This window comes from Sus scrofa, chromosome 15 (genome assembly GCF_000003025.6).
Source record: "Sus scrofa isolate TJ Tabasco breed Duroc chromosome 15, Sscrofa11.1, whole genome shotgun sequence".
NCBI classification, from domain to species: Eukaryota; Metazoa; Chordata; class Mammalia; order Artiodactyla; family Suidae; genus Sus; species Sus scrofa.
This window is the reverse complement of record NC_010457.5, coordinates 59,512,587-59,530,780: the sequence shown is the minus strand read 5'-3', so window position 1 is coordinate 59,530,780 and position 18,194 is coordinate 59,512,587. Positions and strand designations below refer to the sequence as shown.

Genomic DNA, 18,194 nt, shown 5'->3' with positions numbered 1-18,194 from the left:
GTTCTCAGAGCCCAACATTCTCCTCAAATCTCTATGCATCACCAACCCAGAAGCTCTCTGAACCTTGTCCTTTCAGGTTTTTATGGAGGCTTCATGCCTGGGCATGACTTACTAAATCATTGGCAACTGATTCAACCTCCAGCCTCAATCCTCTCCTAAAGACCAAGAGGGTGGGACTGAAAAATTCAACCCTCAAATCTTGGTTTGGTTTCCCCAGCAACCAGTCTCCATCCCCAGGAGCTTTCCAAAAGTCATCTCATTAACATAAACTCAGGTGTAATTTAAAGGGTTGTGCTGTGAATACAAAGACACCTTTGGAGTTCCCATCATGGCTCTGCGGGTTAAGAACCCAACTAGTATCCATGAGGATGTGGGTTCCATCCATGGACCTGTTCAGTGGGTTAAAGGATCCAGCGTAGCCATAAGCCATGGTGTAGGTCAGACGTGGCTTGGATCTGTGGTGTAGGCTGGCAGCTGCAGACCCAATACAACACCTAACCTGGGAACCTCCACATGGGAAGGTATGGCCAATTAAAAAAAAAAAAAGACACCAAGAAACCTTTTCCTGCTAATCACTTAGGAAATCCACGGGTTTTAGGACTTCTATGTCAGGAACCAGACAAAAACCAACACAAATTTTTATTATAAATCACATGGTTGGGGGAGGGTGCAGGGAGGGAATCTCTGAATTGATACAGAATGATTTCTTGAATACAATGTTAGGAAAAAACAAAGGGTCCACACATATATGCGAGCTACATCAATCTTAAAAATGTGTGCAGCAAAGGACACAATCAACACTGTGAAAGGGCAACTTGCAGAATGGTGTACATACTAAAAGATGGAAAAAAAAGGAAATAAGTGTTGGTGAGGATATGGAGAAGTTGGAACCCTTTTGTACTGTTAGTAGGACTGTAGGGAGTTCCCTGGTGGCTCAGCAGGTTAAGGATACAGTAAGGATCCACTGCTGTCACTGCTGTGGCTCAGGTTCAATCCCTGACCCAAGCATGTTATGGGCATGGCCGAAAAAAAAAAATAGGACTGTAAAGTGGTGCAAACCACCATGGAAAACAGGGTGGAAAGTTCTCAAAAAACAGAACTACCATTTTGATCCAACAATCCCACTTCTGAGTACATATCAGAAAGAACTGAGGAGTTCCCTGGTGGCTCAGCAAGTAAAGGATCCAGTGATTGCTCAGATTCAATCCCTGGCCTGGGAACTTCCACATGCCATGGTCATGGTAATTTTTTTAAGAATTGAGGGGGTGGAGTTCCCGTCATGGCACAGTGGTTAACGAATCCGACTAGGAACCATGAGGTTGCGGGTTTGATCCCTGGCCTTGCTCAGTGGGTTAAGGATCCGGCGTTGCCGTGAGCTGTGGTGCAAGTCGAAGACGTGGCCTGGACCTGATGCTGCTGTGGCTGTAGCATAGGCTGGCAGTTGAGGCTCCAATTCAACCCCTCGCCTGGGAACCCCCATATGCTGCAGGTGCAGCCCTAAAACGACCAAAAAAAAAAAAAAAAAAAGAATTGAAAGCAGCGTCCTGAAGAGAGATTTGCACATTCATGTTCATAACAGCACTATTCACAAAAGTCAAGAGGTGGAAGCAATACAAATATCCATCCACAGATGAATGGATAAACAAAATGTGTTTTATATATACACACACACATATAATGAAATATTATTCAGCTATAAAAGGAAGGAAATTCTGGGATTTCCCATTGTGGAGCAGCAAAAACAAATCTGACTAGTAACCATGAGGTTTCGGGTTCAATCCCTGGCCTCGCTCAGTCAGCTGGGGATCCAGCATTGCCATGAGCTGTGGTATAAGTGGCAGACGTGGCTCTGATCCTGAGTTGCTGTGGCTGTGGTATAGGTCGGCACCTGTAGCTCCGATTGACCCCTAGCCTGAGATCCTCCATATGCCATATGCTGTAAGTGCAGCCCTAAAAAAAAAAGAAGGAAATTCTGTCACATGCTACAACATGGATGAACCTTGAGGACATTATGCTAAGTGAAATAAGCCAGTCACAAAAAAGACAAATACTGGGCTATTTTAATCATAGGATGTATCTAAAGTAGTCAAACTCATAGAAACATAAAAGTAGAAGGATGATTGCCAGGGCTGAGAGGAAAGGGAGAAATGTTCAATGGATATAGAGTTTTACTTCTTCAAGATGAAAAAAAGTTCTCATATCCATAGCCAATGTGAATATTGTACTTAAAACTATTGAACTGTAGACTTAAAAATGGTTAAAATAGGAGTTCCCATTGTGGCGCAGTGGTTAACGAATCCAACTAGGAACCATGAGGTTGTGGGTTCGGTCCCTGCCCTTGCTCAGTGGGTTAACGATCCGGCGTTGCTGTGAGCTGTGGTGTAGGTTGCAGACGCGGCTCGGATCCCGCGTTGCTGTGGCTCTGGCATAGGCCGGTGGCTGCAGCTCCGATTGGACCCCTAGCTTGGGAACCTCCATATGCCAAGGGAGCAGCCCAAGAAATAGCAAAAAGATAAAAAAAAAAAAAAAAAAGGTTAAAATAATTTTTTTACAATTAAAAAAATAAAGTTGTTCGCAAGTTTTTTTATACTATGCAACTTACATAAGAAAATAAGAATACAACCCTACACACACACCACACTGGATGAGTGAGGATGGGAGCGCAGAGCTTAGAGACAGAAGCAAAATTTAAGCACTCTTTCAATATGTATTAAATTTTAAGCCATGTAAATATTTAACATATTAAAAATGAGATGAAGAAAAAAGCACACCCTAAAAACGAACAAAAACTCAAACTTGGAGTTCCTGTCGTGGCGCAACGGAAATGAATCCGACTAGGAGCCATGAGGTTGTGGGTTCAATCCCTGGCCTTGCTCAGTGGGTTATGGATCTGGCATTGCCATGACCTGTGGTGTAGGTTGCAGATGCAGCTCAGATCTGACGTTTCTGTGGCTATGGTATCGGTTGGCAGCTGTAGCTCCAATTCAACCCCTAGCCCAATAATGTCCATATGCCGAGTCCGGCCCTAAAAAGCAAAAAATATATAAAATAAAATACCAATATAGGTGTTGACTTTTGGCACAGTGAGTTAAGGATCTGGCATTGTTACTGCAGCAGCCTGGGTCACTGCTGTGATGGAGGGTTGATCCCTGGCCCAGGAAGTTCCACATGCCACAGGCACAGCTGAAAAAAAAATCCCTGGCCTGGGAACTTCCGCAAAGTGCAGGCATGGCCAAAAACAAGTAGGTAAATTATATTAAATACCAATATAAACAAATGATTTTTGAAAACATGTTACCTAGCTCTGTCCACTGAAAGGAGCCCAGAGGAAAAGATACCCTATAACACTGCATATATGACCTAGCACCCAAATCCTAATTTATAAATACCAATTTCTATCAAAAGAAAGTAGGACTTACTCTACCCAATATTCTGTGATGGTCTATGTGGGAAAATAATCTGACAAAGAATGGACATGTGTAAGTGTATAATTGAATCATTTTGTTGTACAGAAGAAATTATCACAGTGTAAATCAACTAAACTTCAATAAAACTTTACAAAAGAAAAAAAAAAAAAAAAAAAAGAAGGGGGAGAAAGAAGACAAACATGTGAAAAATCCCTTTAGGAGTTCCCCTCCTGGGACTCGTTTCCACTGTGCCACAATGGGAACTCTAAAAACCAAGAAAGCTTTCAAAGATTAATCAGGTTCAGTCAAAAAGGACGCCAACTCAAAGAGGGGCTCAAATTGACCAAATTTGGGACAACTTAAGCATCAAAAACAAAAACAACAGGACTTTCCACTGTGGCACAGAAGGTTAAGAATCCAACTACAGTGGCTTAGATCACTGCAGAGGCATGCGCTCGATCCTCAACCTCATGCAGTGGGTTAAAAGATATGGCAGTGCAACAGCTGTGGCACAGGTCTCAGCTGCAGCTCAGGTCTTGGCTGCAGCCTGGATTCGATCCCTGGCCTGGGAACTTCCATATGCTCCTAGGGTGCAGCCATTAAAAAACACAAAAAAAAAAGTAATTAAAAATCCCCGTACTTAATATACCAAAAAAAAGTATTAGTAATACTCCCAAAACTAAGAGAAAACAAAACTAACAGCCTATACTCTTTTTGTTGTTGTTGTTGCTTTTTTAGTGCTGTACTCACAGCATATGGATGTCCTAGGCTAGGGGTCGAATTGGAGCTATAGCTGCTGGCCTATGCCACAGCCACAACCACAGCCATGCAGGATCCAAGCCACATCTGTGACCTACACCACAGCTCATGGCAATGCCAGATCCTTAACCCATTGATTGAGGCCAGGGATCGACCCTGCATTCTCATGGATCCTAGTTGGGTTCATTAATCAATGAGCCATGAAGGGAACTCCCCAACAGCCTATATTCTTATATTAAAAAAAAGTCATTAGAGAAAAAATGGGCATAGAGCTGGTCCTCATTAAAGACTAAAGAGACATGACAAATATGATGTTCAATTATAGATTGGATCCTAAATTACTGGGGGGAAAAACTCCATAAGGGATGTTATTGAGACAAGTGGAGAAATCTGAATATGAAATGTGAATGAGATATTTTAGCAATTTTATTTTTGTTTTTTGTTTGTTTGTTTTTGCTTTTTAGGGCCGCACCCATGGCATATGGAGATTCCCAGGCTAGGGGTCAAATCAGAGCTGTAGCTGCCAGCCTATACCACAGCCACGGCAATGCCAAAACCTCATGGTTTTGAACCCGAAACCTCGTGGCTCCTAGTCGGATTCATTCCCACTGTGCCATGACAGGAACTCCTTAGCAATGTTAATTGTGCAGAATTTGCTAATATTTTGAGTATTTAAGAAAATGGTGTTCTTAGGGGAAAGATGCATGGTATCCTGTGAATGACACCAGATGATTCAGAAGAAATACATGGGATAGGGAAAAAGGAAGGGATGAAGAAAAGGAGGGCTAGAACAAATGTAACAAAAAGTTAACCAGAGTGAACAGGGATTAAACAAGTATATGAGGGAGTTCCCATTGTAGCACAATGGAAACGAATCCGACTAGGAACCATGAGGATGAGGGTTTCATCCCTGGCCTCGCTCAGTGGGTTAAGGATCTGGCATTGCTGTGAGCTGTGGTGTAGGTCGCAGATGCGCTCAGATCCTCCATTACTGTGGCGGAGGCCAGCAGTTATAGCTCCGATTTGACCCCTAGCCTGGGGGAACCTCCATATGCTGTGGGTGTAGCCATAAAAAGCAAAAAAAAAAAGTATATGAGAGTTCTTTGTACTACTATTCCAACTCTTCTGTAAGTACATATTTATTTCAAAATTTCAAAGTTGAAACTATGGAGGGGGGAGCTTTTTTTTTTTTTTTTTTTTTTTTGCCTTTTTAGGGCTACACCCGCAGCATATGGAGGTTCCCAGGCTAGGGGTCAAATTGGAGCTGTAGCTGCCAGCCTATACCCCAGCAACTCGGGATCTGAGCCGTGTCTGCGACCTACACCATAGCTCATGCGAACGCCAGATCCTTAACCCACTGAGTGAGGCCAGGGATCAAACCTGGGTCCTCCGGAATGCTAGTCAGATTCGTTTCCACTGAGTCCCAACAGGAACTCCCTTTTTTATAGAAAGCAGTTAATAAATGTAAACAGGAGTTCCCGTGGTGGCGCAGTGGTTAACGAATCCAACTAGGAACCATGAGGTTGCAGGTTCGATCCCTACCCTTGCTCAGTGGGTTAATGATCCGGCGTTGCCATGAGCTGTGGTGTAGGTTGCAGACGCAGCTCGGATCCCGCATTGCTGTGGCTCTGGCGTAGGCCGGTGGCTACAGCTCCGATTGGACCCCTAGCTTGGGAACCTCCATATGCCGAGGGAGCGGCTAAGAAATGGCAAAAAGACAAAAAAAGAAGAAGAAGAATGGGGCAAACTAACATCTGGCTGGTAATCCCCACACCCTTACTGATGGATCACGACTAGAAACAGTAAACCAGGAATTTTGTCCTTCCTTATGTAACACAATATAAATTACACATCACCACCTACGAAGTATTTTTGCCAAAAATATATGACCCAAATTTAATCAAGCCTCTCTAGATATAACTTCCAATTGATAGGAAATTTTTTAAAATAGAGAAACAAGTTAAATGACATGTTAAGCATTCAATGAGAAAATCCCCATTCAGAACATTCTTTAAAAAGTCCATGCCACAAGTTCTCTTGTGGCACAGTGGGTTAAGGATCTGACATTGTCACTGTGATGGCTTGGGTCACCACTTTGACTGCAGCTTGATCCCTGTCCCATGAGCTTCCACATGCTACAGGCATGACCATGCCAGAGATTTAATACTGTCTTATGCATCGTAATGGCACTGTGTTTTTATATGGTCTTAGCTGGAGCCTAGTTTGCAATAAAAATACATAAAGTGTAGAGAAAATGGCATTATTTTAAAGACATCCATCCTGAGGTATTTAGGGGACAAAGAGCATATCTGCATTTAATTTCATTTGGTTGTTGACGTGAGAAGTACACTGAGGACTAAAAGCAAAACGGTTAAATGTTAATAATGGATAAATCTAAATGAAAGGTAACAGGTGTTCACTGTGTTATTCTTTCAACTTTTCTGGATGTTTTTTCACTTTTTCCTAACATATAAAGATAGAAAAAGTTACCAGACTATCACATACAGAAAAAGGGAAACTGATCCTGAAAAGTATCTTACTAAGGAGAATAATAAAAGAGCAGGTGCCTATAACAAACCTGGTCTTATAGCACAGCTGTGCATTTGTCAACCCACCCAAGGATCTGCCCAAAACCATCAGCGCACAGTAGCAGATACTACAGGACACAAAGTAACACAAGACAGTCATATAGACCTGAGGCTAACTGGAAAGACAATTGTAAATAAATAAAAAGTCACCGAGGACCTCATTAATGGGATGACCTCATTAATGGGATGAGATTTTAGCTGGATTTGAGGAGTGGACAGGATATACATAATCTAAAAGGAGGGATACAGGCAAAGAGGCCACAAGTAAGGCCCAAGGAGCAGAAATAAACCGTGTATAATAAAAAAAATAAATTAATTTTAAAATTTTTAATTAAAAAAAAAGGTCTGTGTGAAATACGGATCCCAGTAGTCATGAGGAGCATTTTCATAGAAAATTCATTCAGTCCCCAACTTTTATAACGCCTAGGTTTTATGAATACAAAAAAAAAAAAAAAAAGGTACTGTACCATATGTCCTCAAAGAGCTGACAAAGTAGTGAAGATACTACTCCAACCAAAACACATTAAGTAGAAATTTACACAAAATTCTTTAATAACACAGGGAAAGGAATAGTTTACCAGAGTAATGAGATTATCAGTAAGTTTTCAACAAAAACAGCTTTTTTTTTTTTTTTTTTTTTGTCTTTTTGCTATTTCTTTGGGCCGCTCCCGCGGCATATGGAAGTTCCCAGGCTAGGGGCTGAATCGGAGCTGTAGCCACCAGCCTACGCCAGAGCCACAGCAACACAGGATCTGAGTCACATCTGCAACCTACACCACAGCTCACAGCAATGCCAGATCCTTAACCCACTGAGCAAGGCCAGGGATCGAACCTGCAACCTCATAGTTTCTAGTCGGATTCGTTAACCACTGAGCCACGAAAGGAACTCCTGAGTTAATTTTTTAAGTGAAAATGAGAAAGAGAGGAATGGGTGAAATGGATACAGGGGCTCAAAAGGTACAAACTTTCAATTCTAAAAGAAGTCAGTTAAGGGGATGTAACAAACAGCATGGTGACTACAGTTAATAACACTATCTTGCATATTTAAAAGTTTCTAAGTGATTGGATCTTAAAAAGTTCTCATCACAGGAAAAAAACTTTGTAGATGTATGATGATGCACTTACTGGGGTGATCACTTTGCAATACACGCTAATACCAAATCACTATGTTGAACAGCTGAAACTAGTTAAAATGTTATGTCAATTATACCTCAATGTTTTATTTATTTATTTGTCTTTTCTGGGCCGCACCCTCAGCATATGGAAGTTCCCAGGCTAGGGGTCTAATCGGAGCTACAGCTGCCAGCCTACACCACAGCCACAACATCGCAGGAGCCGAGCCACATCTGCAACCTACACCACAGCTCACCACAACACTGGATCCTTAACCCACTGATCGAGGCCAGGGATCAAACCCGAAACCTCATGGTTCCTAGTCAGATGCGTTTCCACTGCGCCAGGGTGGGAACTCCAATCATACTTCAATTTTTAAAAAGAAAATGACTTCAATTAAATTCAAGTCACAGAAAGAAAAATGTCAAAATTTACTGAATTATGTAGTAGACACTTCCTTTCACCTTTGAGATAAATATCATAATTAATATTTTTATAAATAAGGAAACTGAAGTTCAGACTGTAACTGACCAACTATGAAAAAGCTAGTTAGTGGTAAGCCTGGTATTCAAACCTAGGTAGGTCTTCTACTGCTAGAACCCTTCCCCTTTCCAATTGTATCCAGCTCTGGGAATGTAAAAGCATTCAAATTTATGAATATAAGGTACAATACACACATGATAAAGTCAGTCAGTCTACCAGAAAATATTAAAATGTTCAAGAACCAGAAAGGATGAGAGTAATGTCTGTAAGATTTTCCAATACTATATATACTTACGAGTCTCAGAGAAACGTTCACTATTCCAAAAGAAAAAGAATTAACTCTAACAAGCAAAAGTTTCAACACAAAATCATGGAATAATGTTTGGCAGAAAACTAGGACAATCTGGAGTCTTAAACAACAAATCTGGAATGCTTAAACAAGCTGTTAAGTTTATGGCATTTAAATAAATATACTTTGATAATGAAAACTTCTAATTTGCAGGCTCTATTTAATACTACCTTATCTAAAAGTTGTTTTTTTTTCCCCCTAAGCAGCCTCAAATGGATTACATAAATACATTCTTGGTGAAAACCTTTCACTATTATCTTTGTCAATATACTGTTATAGTTATAAAGCTTTATTTTACCTTACTTTCTTATTCTGAAATATGAAACCGTTGGAAATTCGGCAATAATCAACATGTTGTATTGGGAAGTAACGGGAAAGTATAGAGGCTTGTTACTTAGCAAAGGACTCTGAATAAGCACCTTAAGTGGTTACCAAAAGTATAACTAAAGCCTTAGCTCAAGACAAAACTGTGATGGCAAAAATCTGTCCTTTACTATTTTCCACCAACCAAACAATGCCAACTTCATAGATAAGGCTTCATTTTTTTTTTCCTAAAGCATTGTAAGGCCAACTTTCTAACCAAATTCTTCCCATAAACTTCAAGAAAAAAAGAGATAAATATGAAACTCCAAGCCTCAGAGCAAACTGGAATCGATAAAATATTTAACCTTCTTGTAGGCAAGAAGATCAATTAAAAAGTGCAATAAAAGATGGGTGTCAAACGCAGTTATTATTAGGAAAAGAAAAAAGACATCAGGAGAACAATTAACATGACTCCTTTAAACTAACAGTCTCTAAAAGTTTTGCCAGAATTAAACAGATGTACCACTGCATCACGTTCACAGGCAAAAACAAACAAACAAACAAAAAAAAAAAAACACTGCGTGGAGATACAGGTAATACTCTATCTCCATAGTGTACTTTAAAAGTCAACTCATTGCTCCCGAGGTATTTCTCATAAATCTTTTTTTTCAAATTCTGATGTCTCCCGAAGTTTCCAACAGCCTACTATCATTTGCTAAGAAATTACTTTAAAACATTCTTGAGAGACTTTTCTATCAAAAACCTGTGCTTTTCTGATTTGATTTAAACAGATCCAATTACGGGAATTCCTATCGACCAGCCTCCTTCTCCTTTCTGCGGAAGAGCTACCAACCACAGGGATTTACAACAAAGTACCAACTTTTTTTTTCTTTCCTTAAAAAAAAGAACGCTTTCTAAGAACCTAAAAATCTAGTTGCCAAAAGGCAACTTAAAATTGGAGATGCGCAGGGAGTTATTAAAGAATTTTCAGAGAACATGATCTAAACCAAACAAAGTAGGAATGTAACTGTTCCAAAGGAGGAACAGGGGTTTTATGCCTGTCAAGCTTTAGATTTATATCTGTGAAAATTGCCGATTTCAAGCCATAATAATTACGAGACTAAACCTTCCGCCGTTTTACAGGTTTCTCATTAACTAACTTCCCGTGACCCCTTCAACCAACCACTCAAAGCCACACTCATTCAACTCTCGGCCCAACCCCTTCCACTCCCGCCCCAAATTTCAGTTTAACGCGCTTCCACCTCCAAACTTCACAGCTTTATCCATAACCTTACTACTACCTACGTCTTCTAGTCGTCACTTGTCCCCAGTCAGAGTTTTAGTCCTACCATGCCCTCCTTTCCCGGTCTGCCGCAAGCTTCCAAGCCCTCCCCCCTAAGTGCTGAAACCGCCACAAAAAGCCCCAGACAGAGATCCTCTCTGCTCTTCCAACCTGTTCCCAAGCGCCCCTCTAGGCCCCCAAAGCACGCAACGGCCGAGATGGAAAATGGCGGAGAGTGCCGCCGCCTGCTGCAGGCGACCGGTCCCGTGCCGCCGCCAGACTCACCCTCCGGGGCTGAGCAGAGCTCCCAATGACTGGCGAGCGAAATGTCGGTCTTCACAGCCGGGAACGTCTCTCCTTCCTGGCCTCCCCCCTCCGCCCGTCTCAATCCCACTCCTCCAAAAGAGCAGCCGCCATCTTCCCCTATGAACCACCGAGCGCACGCCTATGCGTCATCACGCATCGGCATACGCTACTACGTCACGCGCGTCTGGGCCGACGGGCTCTTTAGAGTTCAAACTGCGCATGTGTGCAGGTGAGAGGCGGGACCTTGTTGCAAACCACGTGGCTTCACTGAACAACTCCTTTGTTCCAGCTCAGTGGAGATCGGCGCTGTCTGGAACGAGGAGGAAAGAGGAGCGGGTGGTCTCGCCTGTTTTCTTCACATTGTGAGCTAACCTTGATGCTTTCAAAAATACCCCGGTTTCCAAAATTTGAATAGGAAATTTATTCGGGGTGGTGCTGCAGTCCCGTTTATTCATCCGTGAAATCAGAGCACCTGCCTGAGAATATTTTGAGAATTTAAATGAAGGCTCGGAGTTGAGTCAAGCATACAGTTTTCGTACTTTAGATACCTCTAGGTTATCTCGTTTCCTCACTGAGAGTTGAGACCAGGTTATAAAAATTGAGCCCTGAGGTGCAACCACTTTGGAAAACTTTACACAGTCGCTCCTAAAGTTTAGCATCCCCCCACTCTGAGACTCGGTAGTCCCATTCCAAGAGGGCTGAGTGCATACGTTCACCAAAGGCATGCACAGCAATGTTTAAAGCAGTTTTTTGTTGTTGTTGTTGTTGTTGTTTGTAATAATCACTGGTAACTCAAACGCCCATCAGCAGTTGTGTAAACAAGTTATGATGTGGTCATGCAGTGAGCTACTATGTAGCAACAGGAAATTCAGACATATCTCAGACATACTGCGTGTTCTATTCCCCACAACTGTAATAAAGCTAATATTTAAATAAAGTGAATCACAAATTTTTTGGTATCTAGCGCATATGTTATATTTGCACTATACTGTAGTCTTTAAGTGTGCAATAGCACTAAGTTAAAACAAGTACACACCTTACTTTTAGAAGGCTTTATTGCTAAAAAAAAAAAAAAATCCTTTATCTGACAACGCAGGGTTGCCACAAACTTTCACTTAGTTTTTTTTTTTTTTTTTTAAAGGCAATAGCAGTGAAGCACAATAAAAGAAGGTATGTCTGGGAGTTCCTGTTGTGGCTCAGCAGAAAGGAATCTGACCAGTATCCCTGAGGATGCTGATTCCATCCCTGGCCTCGCTGTGTGGGTTAAGGATCCAGTGTTGCCCTGAGCTATGGTGTAGATCCCAGATGCAGCTCCAATCCCACCTTGCTGTGACTGTGACATAGGCCTGCAGCTGTAGCTCCGATTTGCCCCCCAGCCTGGTAACTTCCATATGCCGTGGGTGCAGCCCTTAAAAGCAGAAAAAACAAAAACAAAAAAACAAAAAAGGTTTGTCTGTAACTACTGATAAATGCAACAAACTTGATGAATATCATAAATTTCCTTCTGTCAGGCACAAAAGAAGACACTGGATGATCCCATTTATAGAAAGTTAAGAATACAACTAAAACAAACAAGTTGCCTTCTAATTTTAGGATAAAAAATTTAAGTCAACATGAATCAAGAATCTTAAAAAAATGTATTACTTTTCATTCTAATTCCTCTTCTAAAAATCTATCCTAAGGATATTCTCAGAAGTGTGCAAAAAGGGAATTCCCATTGTGGCTCAAGAGGTTAAGAACCCAACTAGTTTCCATAAGGATGCAGGTTTGATCCCTGGCCTCGCTCAGTGGGTTAAGGATCTGGTGTTGTCCCAAGCTGCACCAGGGTCTTAGACTCAGCTTGAATCTGACATTGCTGGACCTATGGCATAGGCTGGAGCTGCAGCTCCAATTGACTCCTAGCCCAGGAACTTCCATGGTGCCACATATGTCGCCCTAAAAAAAAAAATAAAGTTAAAAAAATGTATGTACAAAATTTTCATTGAAATATTGATAGCGTTGCCCTGAGCTGTCCTATAGGTGGAAGTTGCAGCTCGGATCTGATGTTGCTATGGCTGTGGTGTAGGCCGGTGGCTACAGCTCTGATAAGACCCCTAGCCTGGGAACCTCCATATGTCGAGGGTGAGGCCCTAAAAAAACAAACAAACCAAAAAAAGCAAAAAAAAAAAAAAAAAAGCAATTTAAATGTCTGATAGCAGATAATGGCTAAATAATGGCACATGCATACCATATAATATTACCTGGACATTACAAAGTTTCAATACAAAGTTTTTATGATGACACCAGAAATACTAATTATCTAATTTTAGTGGAACATGAATAGGAAGAACTGTAATATGTTTTGTTTTGTTTTGTTTTGTTTTGCTTTTTAGGGCCACACCCATGGCATATGGAGGTTCCCAGGCTAGGGGTCCAATCGGAGCTATAGCTGCTGGCCTACACCACAGCCACAGCAATGCCAGATCCGAGCTGCGTCAGACCTGCTCAAGGTTATCTTTTCATCAAAAAAATTTTAGCCAGTGTCCAGGGAATTTTATTGGGCAACTTTATTAGCAGCAGATTCTACAATATCTTTTTTTTTTTTTTTTTTGTCTTTTTGCTGTTTCTTGGGCCGCTCCCGCGGCATATGGAGGTTCCCAGGCTAGGGGTCCAATCAGAGCTACAGCCACCGGCCTATGCCAGAGCCACAGCAACGAGGGATCCGAGGCGCGTCTATGACCTACACCACAGCTCACGGCAACGCCGGATCATCAACCCACTGAGCAAGGGCAGGGACTGAACCCGCAACCTCATGGTTCCTAGTCGGATTCGTTAACCACTGCGCCATGACGGGAACTTCAGATTCTACAATATCTTCCAAGTGTAAGGACTGGTTCCTGATCAGAGCGTCATTTGCACTTACTCCTAGCTAGAGAAGGAAGGACCTGTCAGAAAACTAACTTTGAATCATGAATGCCTGCTCCAAATTCCCATTTGGGCTGTGCCTCAGGACTTTTTGAAAAAGTGATAGCCATGGAGCTCAGTAAAGTTTAAGGGTCTCTAGACTACAATAGGCAATGTTCGTAATCCATTCTGATGGTCTTTATCTGATAATTGATGTATTTAGACCATTCATATTTAAAGTGATTATTGAGATAGTTGGATTAATACATACCATATTTGCAACTGTTTTACATTCTTTGCCCTTGTTCTGTCTTTCATCTTCCCACTCTTAATTTTTTTTCCCATTTTTGGCCGCCCTGCTGCATAAAGAGTTCCTGGGACAGCCATCAGATCTGAATCGCAGTCTTGACCTAAGCTGCAGCTGTGGCAACGCCACCCACATCTTTAACCCACTGTGCCCAGCTGGGGACCAAACCTTCATCTCAGTGCTCCCAAGATGTCACCGATCCATTGCACCACATCAGAAATTCCTCTTTTAAATTATTTTTCGAAGTTCCTGTCGTGGCTAAGTGGTTAACAAACCCGACCAGGATCCATGAGGATGGGGGTTTGACCCCGGCCTTGCTCAATGGGTTAAAGATCCACATTGCCGTGAGCTGTGGTGTAGGTCGAAGACGAGGCTCAGATCCTGCGTTGCTGTGGCTGTGGTTTAGGAAGACAGCTGCAGCTGTGATTCAACCCCTAGCCTGGGCACTTCCATATGCTGCAGGTGAGGCCCTAAAAAAAAACCAAAAATAAATAAATAAAAATAAATAAATTACTTTTGCCTCCTGGTTTTTCTTTCTTTTCTTTCTTTTTCTTTAGGGCCGCACTAGCCGCATATGGAGGTTCCCAGGCTAGAGGTCCAATCAGAGCTATAGCTGCCAGCCTACACCAGCACCACTGCAACACTAGATCCAAGCCTCCTCTGTGACCCACACCACAGCTCACAGCAACGCTGGATCCTTAACCCACTGAGGGAGGCCAGGGATCAAACCCCCAACCTCATGGTTCCTAGTGGGATTCGTTGCCACTGTTCCACGACAGGAACTCTGCCTCTTTGGTTTTAATCAAGCACTTAGGTTATTCCATTTTTTTCTCTCTATTAGCATATCAGTTGTACTTTTTTTTTAATTTAAAAAAAAATGGTTCCCTAGAGCATTATCTTGTGGCACAGTGGGTTAAGGATCTGACACTGTAGCAGCTTGAGTCGTTGCTGTGGCATGGTTCGATCCCTGGCCACGGAAACTTCAGTGGTCAAAAACTATTCCCCTAGGAGTAACACTCCAAAATTAAAACTAACTTAAATTCACTTTCAAAAAACCCTGAATTTCTTCATGGTTAGTGCAAGTATAACAGTTTCCCCAATTCTTTCCTTCCATCCCTTATTTCATCTTCATTTCCTTTATTAATGTTTTATAATTCTCAGCATATAGATCTTTCATCATCTTAGTTAGGTTTATTCCTAGGCAGGTTGTTGTTTGTTTGTTTTTTTTCAGTTCTTTTTTTCGTTTTGTTTTTTTGTTTTTTTTTCTTTTGGCCATACCCTCGGCATTTAGATGTTCCCAGGCCAGGGATCAAATCTAAGCCACAGCTCTGACCAACAGCTGTGGGATCCTTAACCCACTGCAAGGGGCCTGGGTTCAAACCCCCGCTGCCTCGGAGACAACTCCAGATTCTTAACCTGCTACTCTCTGCACCAGAAGAGAACTCCCCGATAGGATTTTAAACAGACTTTTTTTTCACTTTCTCTTTCTGGTATTTCATTCTTAGTGTGAGGAAAGGCAACAGATTTCTGCCTGCCCATCACAGTCCTGAAGGCTATGGACTGGCTCCATCCCTACCATGGCTGTGCCTTGGCCTAGCTCTGTTCTCTCCTTATGCAAATTCACAAACATGAATGGATAACAACAGAAAATGGTGGTGGAACGGTGGGAATCTGCAGTTTTGCATAGGAAGATTTGGGAGATGTTGTTTACTATCGTTTGTGTGAAGTTGGAACAAAATTGAACAGACGAGGAGTTTGGTGCTTTGCAAAGTGTGAAAGCTGCTTGTGAATTCTGTTCTCTGTTGGGAGAAGTAACTGAGGTTAACGGAGCTCTAGCAGAAAACCAAGGACTTGCCAACAAATCTTGTTATGAAGATGGTTGGCTGATCAAGATGATACTCAGTACCCTTTCATAACTAGATGAACTAAAGAGTGAAGAAGCAAATGAGAAATTAAAAATATATATATATTGAGTAAACTAATTCGAAACAAATTTAAAAAAATGCAACAGGAGTACCCCTTGTGGCTCAGTGGGTTGAGAACCCAACATAGTGTCTGTGAGGATTCAGGTTTGATCCCTGGCCTCAGTGCATTAAGGAACCGGCCCTGCCACAAGCTCTAGATGCAACTCACATCCAGCATTTCTGTGGCTTTGGCCTAGGGCAGCTGCTGCAGCTCTGATTCAAAACCTAGCTGGGGAACTTCCACATGCCCAGTGAGGCAGTAATAAGAAAAAGAAAAAAAAAAAAAAAACAGAATTTGGAGTTCCTGTTGTGGTGTAGCGGAAACAAATCCAACTAGGAACCATGAGGTTTCGGGTTTGATCCCTGGCCTTGTTCAATGGGTTAAGGATCCCGCTGTGCTGTACGTCGCAGATGCGGCTCAGATCTGATGTTGCTATGGCTGTGGTGTAGGCTGGCAGCTGTAGCTCTGATTCGACTCCTAGCCTGGGAACCTCCATATGCCACAGGTGGACCCTAAAAAGCAAAAAAAAGAAAAAAGAAAAAAAGAATTCCACTGCAGGGACTTGAATCACTGCGGAGGTGCAGGTTCAATCCCCAGTCTGGTGATGTAGGTTGCAACTGCGGCTTGAATTTGATGCCTGGCCCAGGCTCGGGAACTTCCATATGCCATGGGTACAACCATAGAAAAAAGATAAAAAGCAAGACACCCACAAACGCAAAAAAAAAAAAATCCTGCTTTCCTCTTGCACACAGAGATATTTTCTCTATTTTTTCTAATAACATATCTTTTCTGATAAACAACATATATTAGATTTTTTTTTTCTTTTTTGGCTGCATCGGCAACATGTGGAAATTCTCAAGCCAGGGATGAAATCCAAGCTATATCTGCAACCTGTATCACAGCTATGGCAACACCTGAACCTTAACCTACTGTACCATAGCAGGATATCCCTATGTATTAGAATATTTTTACCATAATTCCTGTCATGGCGCAGCGGAAACAAATCCAACTAGAACCATGAGGTTGCAGGTTCGATCCCCAGCCTCACTCTGTGGGTTAAGGATCTGGTGTTGCCGTGAGCTGCAGTGTTGGTCACAGACTCAGCTCCAATCCCAAATTGCTGTGGCTGTGGCATAGGCCGGCAGCTGTAGCTACGATTGGACCCCTAGCCTGGGAACGAACCTCCATATGCCATGGGTGTGGCCCTAAAAAGCAAAAAAAAAAAAAAGAATATTTTTTTACCACTAAAACTATTATTTCTAGTGAAAATGAGAAGTAAACAATTGTGAACTATTACTGGCTAGTTTATGAATAGAATTTACAATTCTGAGACAATTTTTAATATTCTTCCTCATACTAAATTTTCCAATGTGGTACAAAACATGTTCACTAATGAACCCAAACATCTTGAGTTCTTCTGTAAAAGGAAGACAAAAGTGGATAAATCTATGTTCATTCATTAATGTTTTGGTACTTTCTTTTCCTTTCTTTTTTAGCTGCCCCGAGGCACATGGAGTTCCCAGGCCAGGGATTTAACCTGCATCCCAGAGAGTCCAAGATGTTGCACCACATGGGGAACTCGTGTTTCAGTATTTTGTTTGTTTGGTTGGTTTGGGATTTTTGCTTTTCACGTCCACCCCAGCAGCATATGAAAGTTCCCAGGCTAGGGGTCAAATCAGAGCAGCAGCTGCCGGCCTACGTCACAGCCACAGCAACTCAGGATCTAAGTGGCATCTGCAACCTACACCACAACTAACAGCAATGCCAGATCCTTAAACCACTGAGTGAGGCCAGGGATCAAACCCACATCTTCATGTATCCTAGTCGGGTTTGTTAACTGCTGAGCCATGGAGGGAACTCTTCCTTTCTTTTCTTCTCTTTTTGTTTTTTGGTTTTTGTTTTTTGTTTTTTTTGGTACACTGGAGGCATGTGGAAGTTCCCAGGCCAGTGTCAAATACTCACAGCAGTGACAATGCCAGATCTTTACCCACCGCACCACCAGGGAACTCCTATATATTCTTTTTCAGATTCTTTTCCCTTATGGGTTATTACAAAATATTGACTATAGGAGTTCCAGTTGTGGCTAAGCTGGTTAAGAACCCGGCCAATATCCATGAGGTTGCAGGTTCAATCCCTGACCTTGCTCAGTGGATTAAGGATCCAGTGTTGCCCTAAGCTGCAGAGTAGGTGGTAGATGTGGCTTGGATCTGGCATTGCTGTGGCTGTAGCATAGGCTGGTAGCTGCAGCTCTGATTAAGATCTCCGGCCTGTAGATGGGATTAAGATGGCAGGATAGAAGGACTAGAGCTCAACTTCTCTCCTAAAAAGAATAAAATTCACAACTAAAGGCTGAGCAGTCTTCAACCAAATGGATCAGAAACCTTAAAGAAAGATATCCTACTCTGGAAGACAAAGAGGAGGCCACATTAAGAGGTAGGAGGAGTGATCA

At 42.1% G+C, this 18,194-nt stretch overlaps 1 protein-coding gene across 7 annotated transcripts in view; it reads right to left on the bottom strand.

Moving 5' to 3' along the window:
- The window catches only part of WDR33 (WD repeat domain 33), a 119,219-nt gene extending 108,270 nt beyond the window's left edge, over window positions 1–10,949 (bottom strand). For 5 of the 7 annotated variants that reach the window (XR_002339188.1, XM_021075460.1, XM_021075458.1 and 2 more), the window contains exon 1: window positions 10,570–10,738. The gene's annotated coding sequence lies outside the window, so the exon portion shown is untranslated. Of the gene's footprint in view, window positions 1–10,569 lie in introns of all 7 variants that reach the window. The other 2 variants (XM_021075457.1, XM_021075459.1) reach the window with 2 other exon arrangements.